Source organism: Octodon degus, unplaced genomic scaffold (assembly GCF_000260255.1).
Source record: "Octodon degus isolate 3935 unplaced genomic scaffold, OctDeg1.0 scaffold00022, whole genome shotgun sequence".
Classification (NCBI taxonomy): Eukaryota; Metazoa; Chordata; class Mammalia; order Rodentia; family Octodontidae; genus Octodon; species Octodon degus.
In genome coordinates, this window is record NW_004524598.1 from 11,514,207 (window position 1) to 11,527,664 (window position 13,458).

Below are 13,458 nucleotides of genomic sequence, written 5' to 3' on the forward strand. Positions count from 1 at the left end.
AAAAAAAAAAAAAGAGTATAGTCTCAAGGTATACCTATTAGGCTAGAAATGTCTCAGGCTTATCCTTATATATGGCAGAGTGCCTTCTTAATCCATTCATCGATTGCTGAGCATTTGCTATTTCCAAGATTTGGCTATTACAAACTGTACTGCTGTAAACATGCATGTGCATATATTGTGGTAAGATGCTTTTAATTTTTTCAGAAAGATGCCCAAAAGGAGAAGAGCTGGGTTGAGTGGAACCTCTTGTTGTTGTTTTATGAAGAATCTCTACACTGATTTCCATAGTGGTCACCACAGTCTACACTCCCACCAAAAAATGGGGAAGGGTTTCTTTCTCACTACACCCCCACCAGCATTTGTTATTGGTTGATTTATTGATAATTATCCACCCTTTCTGCAGTGAGATGGAATCTATTATTTTAATTTACAACTCTTAAAAATCACTGATGTTGAACTTTTAAAATATATTTATTGGCTGTTTCTACTTTTTCATCAGAGAAGTGTTTTCATTTCAGATGTCCATTTGTGGATGGGGTTTTGAACTTGGGGGATCTGAAATTTTTGAGTTCTTTATATATTCTAGATAGTAATCTGAGGAAGAGCTGGAAATTTTTTTTCCCCACACCATGGGTTGTCTTTTCACTCTGTTGGTGGTTTCACTTGCTGTGCAAAAGCTTTTTAATAAGATGAGATCTCAGTTGTTGATTTTTTTTTTTTGTGATAGTTCCTATGTTATCAGGGTTTTGTTTATAAAGTCTGCCTATGCCAATATCTTCAAGATTTCTATCTGTTCTACTATAAGATCTAATGTTTTTCTGTTTAAATATTGAGACCTTTGATTCATTTTAATTTTAGTTTGATCATGGTGAGAGATAAGACTCTTGCTGTAGTCTATGGTATGTGGAAAACCAGTTTTTCCACAACTATTTATTAATCTTTCTTCCAGTGAAGATGTTTTACCCCTTTTCAAAGATAACATAAAGTGGTGGGGTGTATTTGGAGTAGCTTTGGCATCTTCTAATCTGTTCCATTTATCGTTGGGTCTTTTTTTTTGGCAGTACCATACTGTCATTTATTTATTTATTTATTTTTTGCGGAACCGGAGATTGAACTCAGATCCTTGTGCTTGCCAGGGATGCGCTTAATCTACTGAGCCATCTCCCCGGCCCACCATGCTGTTTTTAATCACAGCATAAATTCAAGTCAGGGATTGTGTTGTCTCCTGCCTTGTCATTGCTGTGCTGAATTATTTGTGCTAGTCTAGGTTTCGTCTGGTTCCAAATGAATTTTAGTATTGTTTTCTCTAATTCTGTAAAGTATGTTATTTGTATTTTGATTGGAACTGCCTTAAATATAATTATGGCCATTGTCACTATATTGGGTCTTCCTATCCAAGAACAAGGAATCTTTCCATTTTCTAATATCCTCTTTAATATTGTTTTCTCCTCATACTCTTTGTTATTCTCTTGGTCTAGTCAAAGACATTATGAAGAACACTCTGATTACACGAGAACTATCACAAAGAAGTTTTCAATGTAAAGGTCTTTTACTTCCTTCATTGTATTGATTACTATGTATTTCAGTTTTTGGATGTTGCTGTGAGAGGTATGGTTTCCCTAAATACTCTTTCAGTGAGTTTGTTTGTGTACAGAAATTCTACTGATTTTTGAGTGTTGACATAGTATACAGCTATGCAATTGAATTTGGTTATTAAATCTACAGATCTTTTGATGGAGTTTTTAGGGTTTTCTATGTAGAGTATCATGTCATATAAATATAATGATAATTTAACATCTTTCCTTTCCTATCCTTAGTTCATTTATTTCTCTCTCTTGTTTATTGTTGGCTAATGTTTCCATAACTATGTTAAAAAGAGTGGTGGTAGTGGCTATCCTTGTCTTGTTTCTCATTTTAGAGTCAAAACTTTCAATTTTCATTCACTCAGTATGATGCTGGCTTTTAGTTTGTCATAGATGGCTTTTAGCACATTGGATAAAGACCGTCTATTCTATTTTCTGTAAGGTTTTATTATAAATGGTTGTTGGACTTTGCCCAAGTCTTTCTCAACACCTATTGAGTTGATCATTTAATTTTTGTCCTTGGCTACATTAAGGTGATGTAGTTCATTTTTTAAAATTAATTTTATTGAGAAAGATATAGTAATGAGACAGTTTCAAATCAGGTTAGTAGGATAGTTACAATAATTAATACACTGCATATTGTTGTCTTCATAGTAGTTATTCATAGTACAAGATGCAGAATGACATTTTATCTAAACACTATTAGTATAAATCTTTCTTCTCATTGAACTAAAAGAAACTAAACTGAAAGTTTCAGTTTCAACATTGGGTTGTTTATTTGAGCTTACTCTGTTTTTCCAATATTGAAATTCACTGCTATAAATTTCTCTTGTAGGACTGCTTTCATTGTGTCCCAAAAGATCTTATCTGTTGCACAGGCATAGCAGGTTTCATAACAAATTTAGCTGTATATCTATCCTAATGATTTTGTATATACAGATACAAGGTGGTACTTCATTTATGTCCCCTTTTTTGTTTAGTTTTGTCAGAGATGTATATTCTATTGCCATTTAAATATTATAAGTACATGAATTCAGCTAAATAAGCCAATACAGTCCAGTAGTCCATAATAGTAATGGGTTATCTGCAGAACTGGCAATGTCAGAAGTTGTTGACTTGAGCCTTTTACAGCTCAGCATATTAATATGGCTTTATTTTTTATACTTCATTTGTATACTTTTCTGCTGGATGGTTAAGACCAAGATAGAGCAAGGCCTATATAACAAAAAATGTAACTTTTGTATGTGACAAGGTCAGTCAAATCCTTTCAGAATTTACTCTGAAACCCTGTACCACAGTTTGTAGATCTTCTGTCAGTGTCAGCCATGTGGATGAGTCATGGCCATTGCTTGACCAATTTGCTCTCTGTGAACGCCTGAGAGAATGTTTTCTCTCTAGGTTACTCTCTTTAGGCACACTATCATCATTGATCACTTTCCTCTGTGGCCCCATAATCTCTTTGAAGAGAAAATTTGGAACACCACTGAGTTACAGGATGTTGTAGTACAGGTTCTCTTATGTCCTGAGTAGGCAATGTATTTCATTTATTGTTATGAATATTTTGAACTATCCCTCTATCCCTGGAACGAATCCTACTTGGTCATGGTACATAATCTCCTTGGTGATTTGCTGGATTCTGTTTGCCAGCATGTTACTTAGGATTTTTGCACCTATGTTCATCAGGGAGAGTGCACTGTAGTTCTCTGTTTTGGTTGGATCCTCTGGTTTTGGCATGAGGGTAATGCTTTCTTTCAGGAATAAATTGAACGTATTGCTTCCTTTTTAATGTGATTGTAAAGTTGAGTAGTAGCAGTAGTAAGACCTTTGTAAATTTTTTTTATAGAACTCAGCGGAGTATCTGTGAGGGCCCAGGATTTTCTTTGTTGGTAGATTTTTAATTGCTTCTTCAATTTTGTTGACTGATATTGATTTATTTAGAAGTTTTATGTCTGCTTGATTCAGCTTTGATAACTCATTGGCATTTAGGAATCTGTCAATTTCTTCTTTACATTTTACTAGAACACAGATTCTCAAAGTAGGTGTTGATCTGCTGGACCTGTTATGATTTCATGCTTCTCATTCCTAATTGAATGAATTTTAGTCTCTCCTTTTAAAAATAATGTTAGCAAAGAGTTTATTAATTTTATTTAATTTTTCAAAGAACCAACTCTTTGATTCATTGATTTTTTGGATTGTTTTCATAGTCTCCACTGCATTAATTTCTGCTCTGATATTTATGATTTCCCCCCTCATTCAACTTTGGGCTTGTCTTGCTCTTCTTTTTCTAGAAGTTTGAGTTTCAACATTGGGTTGTTTATTCGAGCTTACTCTGTTTTTCTAATATTGAAAATCACTGCTAAAAATTTCTCTTGTAAGACTTCTCTCATTGTGTCCCAAAAGATCTTATTTGTTGCATAGGCATTATCTTTTAATTGTAGAATGTTTGTAATTTCTAATTTTATTTATTTATTTATTTATTTTGGTACTGTGGATTGAACTCAGGATCTTGCACTTGTAAGGTAGACACTTATGCCATTGAACTATCTTCTAGACCTTTGTTTTTTAATTTCATCTGTGATTCATTGGTTGTTCAGGAGGGTGTTATTCAACGTCCAAAGTTCTTGTGGTTTCTTTGCCATTAATTTCTAGGTACATTGCACTATGGTCTGATAATATACATGGGATAATGTCAATTTCTTTGCATTTACTTGAGCATGTTCTATGAGTTACTATGTGGTCTGTTTTGTTGAATGTCTTGTGTGCAGCTGACAAGAATGTGCATGCTGAGGTTATGGCACAGAATATTCTGTAGACATCTATTAAGTCCATTTGTTCAAAAGTTTGATTCAGTTCTAACATTTTATTGTTTATTTTTTCTGTCTTGTTGAGCTATTTGTGACAAATTATAATTGTTTTAATGTTTATTTGATTTTTTATATCTGTTAATATTTGTTTTATATATTTGGATGCACTGGTATTTGGTGCATGTATTTTTTTTTTTTCCTTCCTTCCTTCCTTCCTTCCTTCCTTCCTTTCTTCCTTCCTTTCTTCCTTCCTTCCTTCCTTTCTTCCTTGTGCTTCTGGGAATTAAACTAGTGGCTTCATATATGCCAGATGAACACATAACTATTGAGCCACACCCTAAGCCCTTGTTGAATAACTAATGGCTTCAAATAATTTTTTATTATTAAAAGGTATGGGTTAAATCTACATATTTCAATATGGAAAAGAGCATCAAGATATTGCTAGGGTTATAAAAAAGAAAGAAAACATACTAAACAATGTACAACTTACTTGTTTTTCTCTATATAGAGCAAAACTCTACAGGACCTCCAAATTATGTAGGAAATAAATGTAACTCCCAACCTGCTAGATGTTCAATAGACTAAGTTTGTGTTCCTTAAACCTGAAGATTTATTCTATGGAACAATGGAAATTAATAGTAACAAATTTTTTGAGGGAGAGACAGTTCCTGAAACAGACAGTGGGGACCCAGAAAATGGGTTGCTGACAAGCCAGCTTCTCAAAGGAAATTTTATAGATCAAAATCACAAAGTGGGTACAACGTGAGACAAAACTATGATCAACCAATAATCTCACAAGTATAACTGTCTAAGTAATGTTCATTCTGTGGAGAAGCAAGTCACATAGCACATGTATATGGAAAGAACAATAACCCTTTTTAAGAGATGAGTCAAGAAGTCCTGGTCACCCATTCAGCTGAATGATGTCTCTCTAGACTTTATTTCATCAGGTAATAGTAATAATAGTGTTATGGTTTGTGTCTAGATGTCCCCCGAAAGCCTCTTGCATTCAAGGGAGGAATGGGACTTTTGAAGACAGCTTATTAAACCTGGACCTCTTGTTTTATGCCCTCCCCTCAGGAAACAGAGTTACAATATTTCCAGCTCAACTCATCAGAGGCCAGGGTCTTCAGTGTATAAACATCCTTAGCCTGTGCCAGAGGAGGGCACAGATATGGTGTGAGAGCGACACCTGCCCTAGGGCAGCTAGCCTGCATGCAATATAAAGTAGGAAAAGAGACCAGCTCCTCCTCTTTTTCTCTTGTGTTTACTGTTTTTTGCCATCATGAACTGTTGCCCCTGTGCCAGGCCACCCTGCCTGGGAGCCAGCTAATTATGGACTGAAACCCCCACAAACTGTGAGCTAAAAAACCTTTCCTTCCCTAATTTTCGGGGTGTGTGTGTGTGTGTGTGTGTGTGTGTGTGCATGTATCAAGGATTGAACTCAGGACTGTGTGCTTGCCAGGCAGGTGTTTAAGCTTCTCATCCAGTTCCCCAGCTCTCTTTCCCTTATTTTGGACATTGGGTATATTGTCTTAGCTATAAGAGAAAAGTAAGTAAAACAAATAATATATTATTTATCTCTCAGGGAAGTACGTAAATGTAGTCATTCCACCTTTATCTTGACACCTGGCCTTCAAGGAATGCTGTTGTAGTCATAGTTGTAATGTGTTCTTATCCTCTTCACTGACTGCTTTGAGGACCTAACCCTGTCTGACTACTAATATTTATATCTAATTTAACTGTCTGTAATAATATGTTTGTCTAAATACTGAAAATTTTTAGGAACATTAGGAAATCGTTAAATATGGCTATTTTTGAGAATGTGACTGAAGACTTTGGAATAGGAGGAAGACTTACTCAAGCCAGCCAAATAGCTCAGCAGATTAAAGCGCCTGCAAGCAGGTGCAGGGGCTGGGGTTCAATCCCGGGGCCTGCCTGCTGGACTCACCCCCTGCAGCTTGCGATTGAGACTTGTGGTGGCACGCACCTGTAATCCCAGCTCTTGGGAGGCTGCAAACAGGAGAATCACTGCAAGTCTGACCTAATAGTGAGACCCTGAACACCCTGCAGACTCTTCCCTAAAATACAGAAGAAAAAAAAAAAAAAAAGAGGAAGACTTACTTTTCATTGTGTGTTCTCCTTTTACCTGAAGATTTAAAATTGTGCTGTATATCATTGAAATTATTGAAGAAAAAGCTATTTGGGAAAAACAAGGATTATACACTTCAGTTGTTGTGGTTATGGCATAATGTTTGTGATAATCATGTTATGTTTAAACAGAAAAAATCAGGTGGCATATAGAATATGTACAAAGGTGGTTGTTTAGAAAACTCAATGAGCAAATGTCAAGATTTCCTAGTTGATTGGGAAAGATTCATGTTTTTAGTATAGTTTGTCCATACTTAACTGCAAAGAAGTTTCTGACTTGTTTTCCACAGTGTGTGTGCTCTCAGGAGTTTGTCTAGAAAAGACTGCGAGTTATTCCAGTGTCGCCAGCTGTTATACCCTCAAGGTAAGAAACCGTTCAGAAGTTAGCCTCATGAGACAACTGTAAATGGGTGAGGAACTGTGTTGACAGCCTTTGCTTACCCATCTGGTCACCAGGTGTGGGATAAAACTATCACTTATACACAGAGTAGCCATGAAACAGTGAAACTTAAAGACAAATGTCTATTAAGAGTATCTTCACCAATTATAAAAACAATACATTCATTGTAGAAAGTACAGATAAGTATAATTACACTATACAGAAATTTTCTAAAATATGAGGACAAATTCAGAGTTTCTTCTCCTTTGAGTTTTTCCCAGGATTTTAAGGGGAATTTGGGACAGTTTTGGTAGTGCTTGAGTATTATTTATTTTGCCACATAATTTAAAACTATGCAAAAACACTACATGAACTTTTATTTTTTGACTCAGGGTTGCGCTATGCATTCCTGCTGAACCTTCTCTCACTTTTGTAGTCCTCAGGTTGATCTCAACTCATAGCGATCCTCCTGTCTGAGCCTCCTGAGTGCTGGGATTAGAGGCATGCACCATCATACCAGGTTCCTGGGCAGGCATGACATGCAGGGCTGGGAAATGAACTCAGAACATTGTGTTTACAGGTAGGTGCTCATGCTTCTGAGCTTATGCCTCTGAGCTATCTCCCCAGTCCCACTACCTGAACTTTTAAAACACTGCACAACTTTCATATGAATCTTCTAATCTCTCTCTCTCTCTCTCTCTCTCTCTCTCTCTCTCTCTCTCTCTCTCTGTGTTTTGTGGGGAATAGAATCTAGGGCCTCATGCATGCTGGGTGAATGCTCTACTATTGGGCTATACTTCCAGCTTTCTAGTCATACTTTTTATATAGAAATGTGAAATAAAAACAAATACCCTACTAAATCATCCATCAAATAAAAATAATTTATCTAATAATATAAGAAATACTACTACTGAACCAACCAGACAAAAAAGAAAAAAAAAAGATAAATTAAAAATGGCACAGGGCCGGCCAAATAGCTCAGCAGATTAAGCACCTGCAAGCAGGCACAGGGGCCGGGGGTTCCCTGCCATGCCTGCCCTACCCCTGGTGAGATGGTGATTGAGACTGGGCGTGGTGGCACGTGCCTGTAATCCCAGCACTTGGTAGGCTATAAACAGGAGAATCACTGAGTTCGATCTAGTAGTGAGACCCTGAACACCTTGTAGACCATTTCCTAAAAACACCTCCCTTACACACACATGCATGAGCATGCGCGTGCATGCAAACAGATACCCAGACACACACACACACACACACACACACACACACACACACACACACACACGGCACAAATGAAGGTGTCACAATAAAGGGCAGAAAAAGCCATGGATGATAGGGAGGCAAAGGATGGCTTTCCAGAGGACGTGAAAGGGTTCCTTACCATGAAACTATGCAGGCCTCAGATTCTCAAAATAAGGGGACTACAGTGAAAATATACTACTAATTCTTTGAGGTTTAAATGACAGAAATTAATAAAAACTAGGGATACTGGGCCAGGAGTATAGCTCAGTGGCACAGTGCCTGCTTGGCAAGAGAAAAGTCCTGAGTTAAATTCCCAGTACAACAAACAAACAAACAAGGAATATTTGGCAACCCACTAAGGATGTCTTCTGTCCCTCTCTTGGACAGAACCTGTCTTTCTCCTAATAAATATAGTCCGCTCCTAACCTCCGTTGTTTCTAAAATTCTTCAGTTTTAGAGACCATGAAGGCACCCCGATATCTTGCAGATTGGGAGTCTCTTTCACTTACATCATGTGGAGGTCCTTTCCAGAGATCACTGGATGGAGATAAGAGTTCACTTTTGTTTCATAGTTGTTGGATTGGGACTCATTTAGGTAATCAGTTTTATTCTTCAAATTTCACAATATGCTTTGCCCATTGCTTATAATTGCTAAAAAATGTGACAAATCTAAGTTAAAACATGGGATGGTTATAAGGTTATGGTGCTTTTTATTTATTTATTTTTGATTGGGGATCGAATTTAGGACCTTGCGCTTGCCAGGCAATTGCTTATTCTACTTAGCTATTTCCCCAGGCCCTATGGTGCTTTTTAATGGTACATTTTATTTGTTTTGTTCTTGTGTATGTTGCATTTGACCTAGTTACTAAATTCACTGGTATTTTTTGCTTGACTTTATTCAGATAATAGCGCTAGAGAAAGTAGCATTAGAAGTTCCCTTGTAGCTGGCCAAATAGCTCTGCAGATTAAAGCACCTGCAAGCAGATGCAGGGGCTGGGGTTCAATCCCCTGACCTGTCGTGCTGGCCCCGCCTCCAGTGCACGCTGAGATGGCAATTGAGACTGTGCGTGGTGTTGTGGGCCTGTAATCCCAGCTCTTGGGAGGCTGTAAACAGGCAGATCACTACGAGTCTGATGTAGTAGTGAGACCCTGAACACCCTGTAGACCCTGCTGTAAAAATACAAAAAAAAAAAAAAAAAAAAAAGAAGTTCCCTTGTCAATTTTAATATAAACTTCTGTAAAATGGGTCTTTTAAAATATAGCTCAGGCTTAAAAATATACATGCTTATCTAATAAAACACAGGACTGCTTCCACCACGTAAAGAAGACTAGGTCGGTGTCCATCCTTAGGAGTTGGAGGATGGCTTTCGCTGGGACACACTGGCTCTGATTCTCCTCTCGTTCTAGAGGAAATGTCAGGTCTGTTCTGCCTCAGTTTCCTTTCTCTGGCCTTACTCCTAATCTTTTCTTACCTTTTTGTACTCTTGGTTTTAGAGGCATGTAAAATTAGAAAAAAAAAGTAGCCTAGACTGTTCTAATTAAGCCCATAGCAAATGAGTGCTTGTCAATGCTGAAGACAGGGACATCATGCTGGAGGAAAAACAAATACTCTGTCTCTGGGTCAGATGAGACATCGGAATTTCACCCATCCAGGAGAACCTATGTAAAAGCCGGAAACTTAGTGTTCTGGGCAAGTCTCTCTTAGGAGGCTGAACCTAAGACAGTGGAGAGAATTGATTTCTGAGTGACACTAGAAGGAGCTATCTTCAAAATCAGTGCACTTATGGGACCAAAACACATTTAGTTTAAAGAAGGCTCTTCAACCTTTCCTAGTCTCTTCCAAGGTCTAGTTATCATTATGTGTATAGGAAGATACTCTGATAATAAGTGCTAGATAATCTTGCTCAGGCTTTTAACTATCCTTTATAGAACTTGGATAAACAGTGTTACTCTGCCAGGTAGCTACATGCTCTTAAAGCAGCTGCCACTCAACGCAGTGAATAGGTTTCCCCTGCATCTCTTTGGTAAATTCCTCCTGAGGCCAATGGCCAATGAAGTATTGACCAGACACACAGCTGGATTTCTTTCTTTCTTCTTTTCTTTTCTTTCTTTTTTTTTTTTTTTTGGAACTGGGGATTGAACTCAGGCCCTTGCACTTGCCAGACAAGCACGTATTCTACTGAGCTATCTCCCCAGCCCCTTGCATGTTATTTTGGAAGTCCTTCATTATCAAGGTAATTTTTTGGAAGACAAGCAATGCCACAGTCATCATTCTGGACCTCCATGTTGGATGAACTCCACTTCCTCTTGAGATAGCAGTTTCTTTCTGTCCTTCTGAGGTCGCGGTTTGTTATTTCTGCAGTGTCTGATGGACCTTGATGCACCAGCAAGTCCGGTGATTTACTCCCTTTAGAATGCTGTGAAATTACAGAAGAGCGAGATGGGATCCCTGCCAGTCTCAAAGCTTCTAATGCACTGACTGGGCTTAGGATTGTCTCTTCTGTCAGGGAAACTTATTAATGGTGTATGTGGCGTGACTGCCTGAATGACCCAACTGGCAGACGTCATCTTGCTGCCCATCATGACCCCAGGAAGGGCTCAAGTGCATATTCTTGAAGGTCTAAGAAAGACTAAAACCAAGCCTACTAGATATTTTAAATTTTCAGCTATTTATCAGGAGAAAGATGAAAATTCCTCTGCTTTCTTCAAATGTTTACTAGAGGCCTGGTAAAATATAGTTACCTAATTCAATAGAGAGACAGATTATTATTAAAGACGAGTTCATTACTCAGCTCCAGATATTAGAAAAGAGCTACAAAAGATAGATTTTTTTTTTAATCCAGATAGCTCAAGTGATACTCTAGTAAAAATTGCTTCCTTGGTATTCTATAATTAGGACTGGCAGAAAACCAGGGAGAGAAAACAAAGAGATCAAAAAATGAATGTCTTTGTTTGTGGCCTTAAAGAAACAGACCCTAAGTTTGATTCTCTGAGCTCCAAGAAGAGCTCAAGGACTAAGTTCATCTTCTACTGCTGTCAAAAGCCAGGCCACCTTAAGAGAGACTGCCTTAAGAGGTTCCCCAAGCCATGCCCTGACTGCCAAGGCAACTACTGAAAGTCAAACTGTCATCTGAGGTGGATGCCCCAGAGCTCAGACTCATCCTCCCAGGTGATCTAGTAATACTGAAGGTCCCTGGGCTTGCCTTCTCCCTCTGGCTGGACTGTCTTCTCCACCTGTCATCTCCTTGGAGGAACTCTGAGTAATCAGGACTAGAGTGAAAAACAGAACAGAACAAAACAAAACAAACCCAGCCTATTGCTGGACATTGACACAGGCCTCTCTGTCCTCCAAGCCTGACCTTCCTCCTAGTCATCATACCTTAACAAAAAGTCATTAAAAGACTCTTTTAAGCTGTAACTGGGATGACTTTCTCTTCACTCATTCCTTTTAGTTATGCCTAAAAAGCCAGCTCTCTCATCCTGCAGAGATTTTATCCTGCTGGCAACTAATCAAAATGATGCTGAAACTGGTTTTTACAAACATAATACCTATTGTTGTTCATATATAAAATTTAAGAGAGTGTTTTGTTGGTCAAAATAAAGTTAATGTGGTTTTTGTAAGTCATCAAAAATTTAGAGATTATAAAGTTAGAGAGACTTACAAAAAAATGCCAGACTCCATCATCAAAGGGATCTGAGAGCCAGAGGGATATAATTGCTATCCCTCAAAAACATTTTCTAAGGGATGACAAAATAGCTTAGTGGACTAAATGTCTGTCTAGATAGGCACAGGGAAGAGGGTTCAATCCCTAGTACCACATGCTATGCTGGCCCTGACCCTGGGACTGCTGAGCAGGCCACCAAGACCGGGCGTACTAGTACACACCTGTAATTCCAGTGGCAGGGAGGCTGATGACAGGAGGATTACTACAAGTCTGAGCTGCATAGTGAGACCCTTTACCAAATACCTAAAAAATGAAATAAAAACAGTTTCTAAACCTTTCTGTCAGCTCCTAACGCTCATGCTTTGGTAACACGTGCACTAATTTCTCAAAAAAATTTGTTCTTATTCAGAAGATACCAGACCCCAGGAAATCATACAGATAATATCTATAAGAAAAATGCTAGATTCCTTTTACTGAGATCCACTAGATCTTGTTTAGAGAGGCTTATATGACATATATCAAGGCATTAACCAACTACACTCAGTGGGCCTTAAATGACACCACAGCTGGTCTTTCTCCTCAATAAAAAAGTGAAATTAATGAAACAGGCCATCCTCCGAAATCAGGACACATTAGACATTCTAATAGCAGCATAAGAGGATGCTTATAATATTGTAAAAGCTAAATGTTGTGTATACATTTCTGATTTTTCCGCTTATATCTCAATAACTGTTAAAGACATTAGATGACAGATCAATGACATGTCAGACTCTGAAACTTCCTCTCCCTATTCCTTATCTTTATGGGAAACATTACCAGTATCTCTTGGTGGAAATCTTTGTTGACTGTATTCATAAATATCTTGTTGATTTTATTTATTATTTGGTGCATGCATACTTAATTGTTTATTTGGATTTGTCTCTGCCAAATTTGGAACTATACCCCTACCCAAGATAAAAATGACTGATGTCTATTGAGGGCCTTGAGACAGAACCTCTGGAGAGTATCTCTGATTGCCAGTCGACAACTATGACCCCTTTCAGCCTGAAGAAGCCAGAGAAGTTATCACCTATTATTCCCTCATGACAGTTTGGGTTGCTTCTTCAGAGGGGGTAATATTGTAGGCAACTGAGTAGATAGAAATAGTAGATAAAAGTATTATGGGCAGTACACAGGGCTGAGCCTTTGAGGGAACCGGTGTGGAAGACAAGATACTTTGCAGCTGTGGGCCTACCTCAAAACCAAAGATCAAATGAATACAGCCATATACCTCTGTAGGAACACATGTCAGGGATTGGTATTCTAAATAGGTATGAATCACCTGGAAAAAGCTAGGAAGGGTCATTTACTCAACCTCTGACAGGAAAAGCTCCTGTTCTGTATTCATGTTCCCTTGTTTATGTGACTTGCTTCTCCATTTGGTCCTGATTTAATCTATTTTTCCTGAGCACTTATGCTTGTATTTTTATTGGCTGACAATAGTTTCATCCCATTTCATACTTACCTTGTGAGTCCCACGTTTCCCCACTTTTTTTTTTTAAAAATTTATTTATTTATTTATGTGTGTGTGTGTGTGTGTGTGTGTGTGTGTGTGTGGCCAGCTCAGCCCACCAGGGGGCGGGGCTGGCTGGCAT

The 13,458-nt window shown here is 38.1% G+C and overlaps 1 pseudogene; it reads right to left on the reverse strand.

The window, feature by feature from the left end:
- Positions 1–10,427: 10,427 nt before the first annotated feature.
- Positions 10,428–10,739, reverse strand: LOC101591733 (annotated as a pseudogene).
- Positions 10,740–13,458: the final 2,719 nt, after the last annotated feature.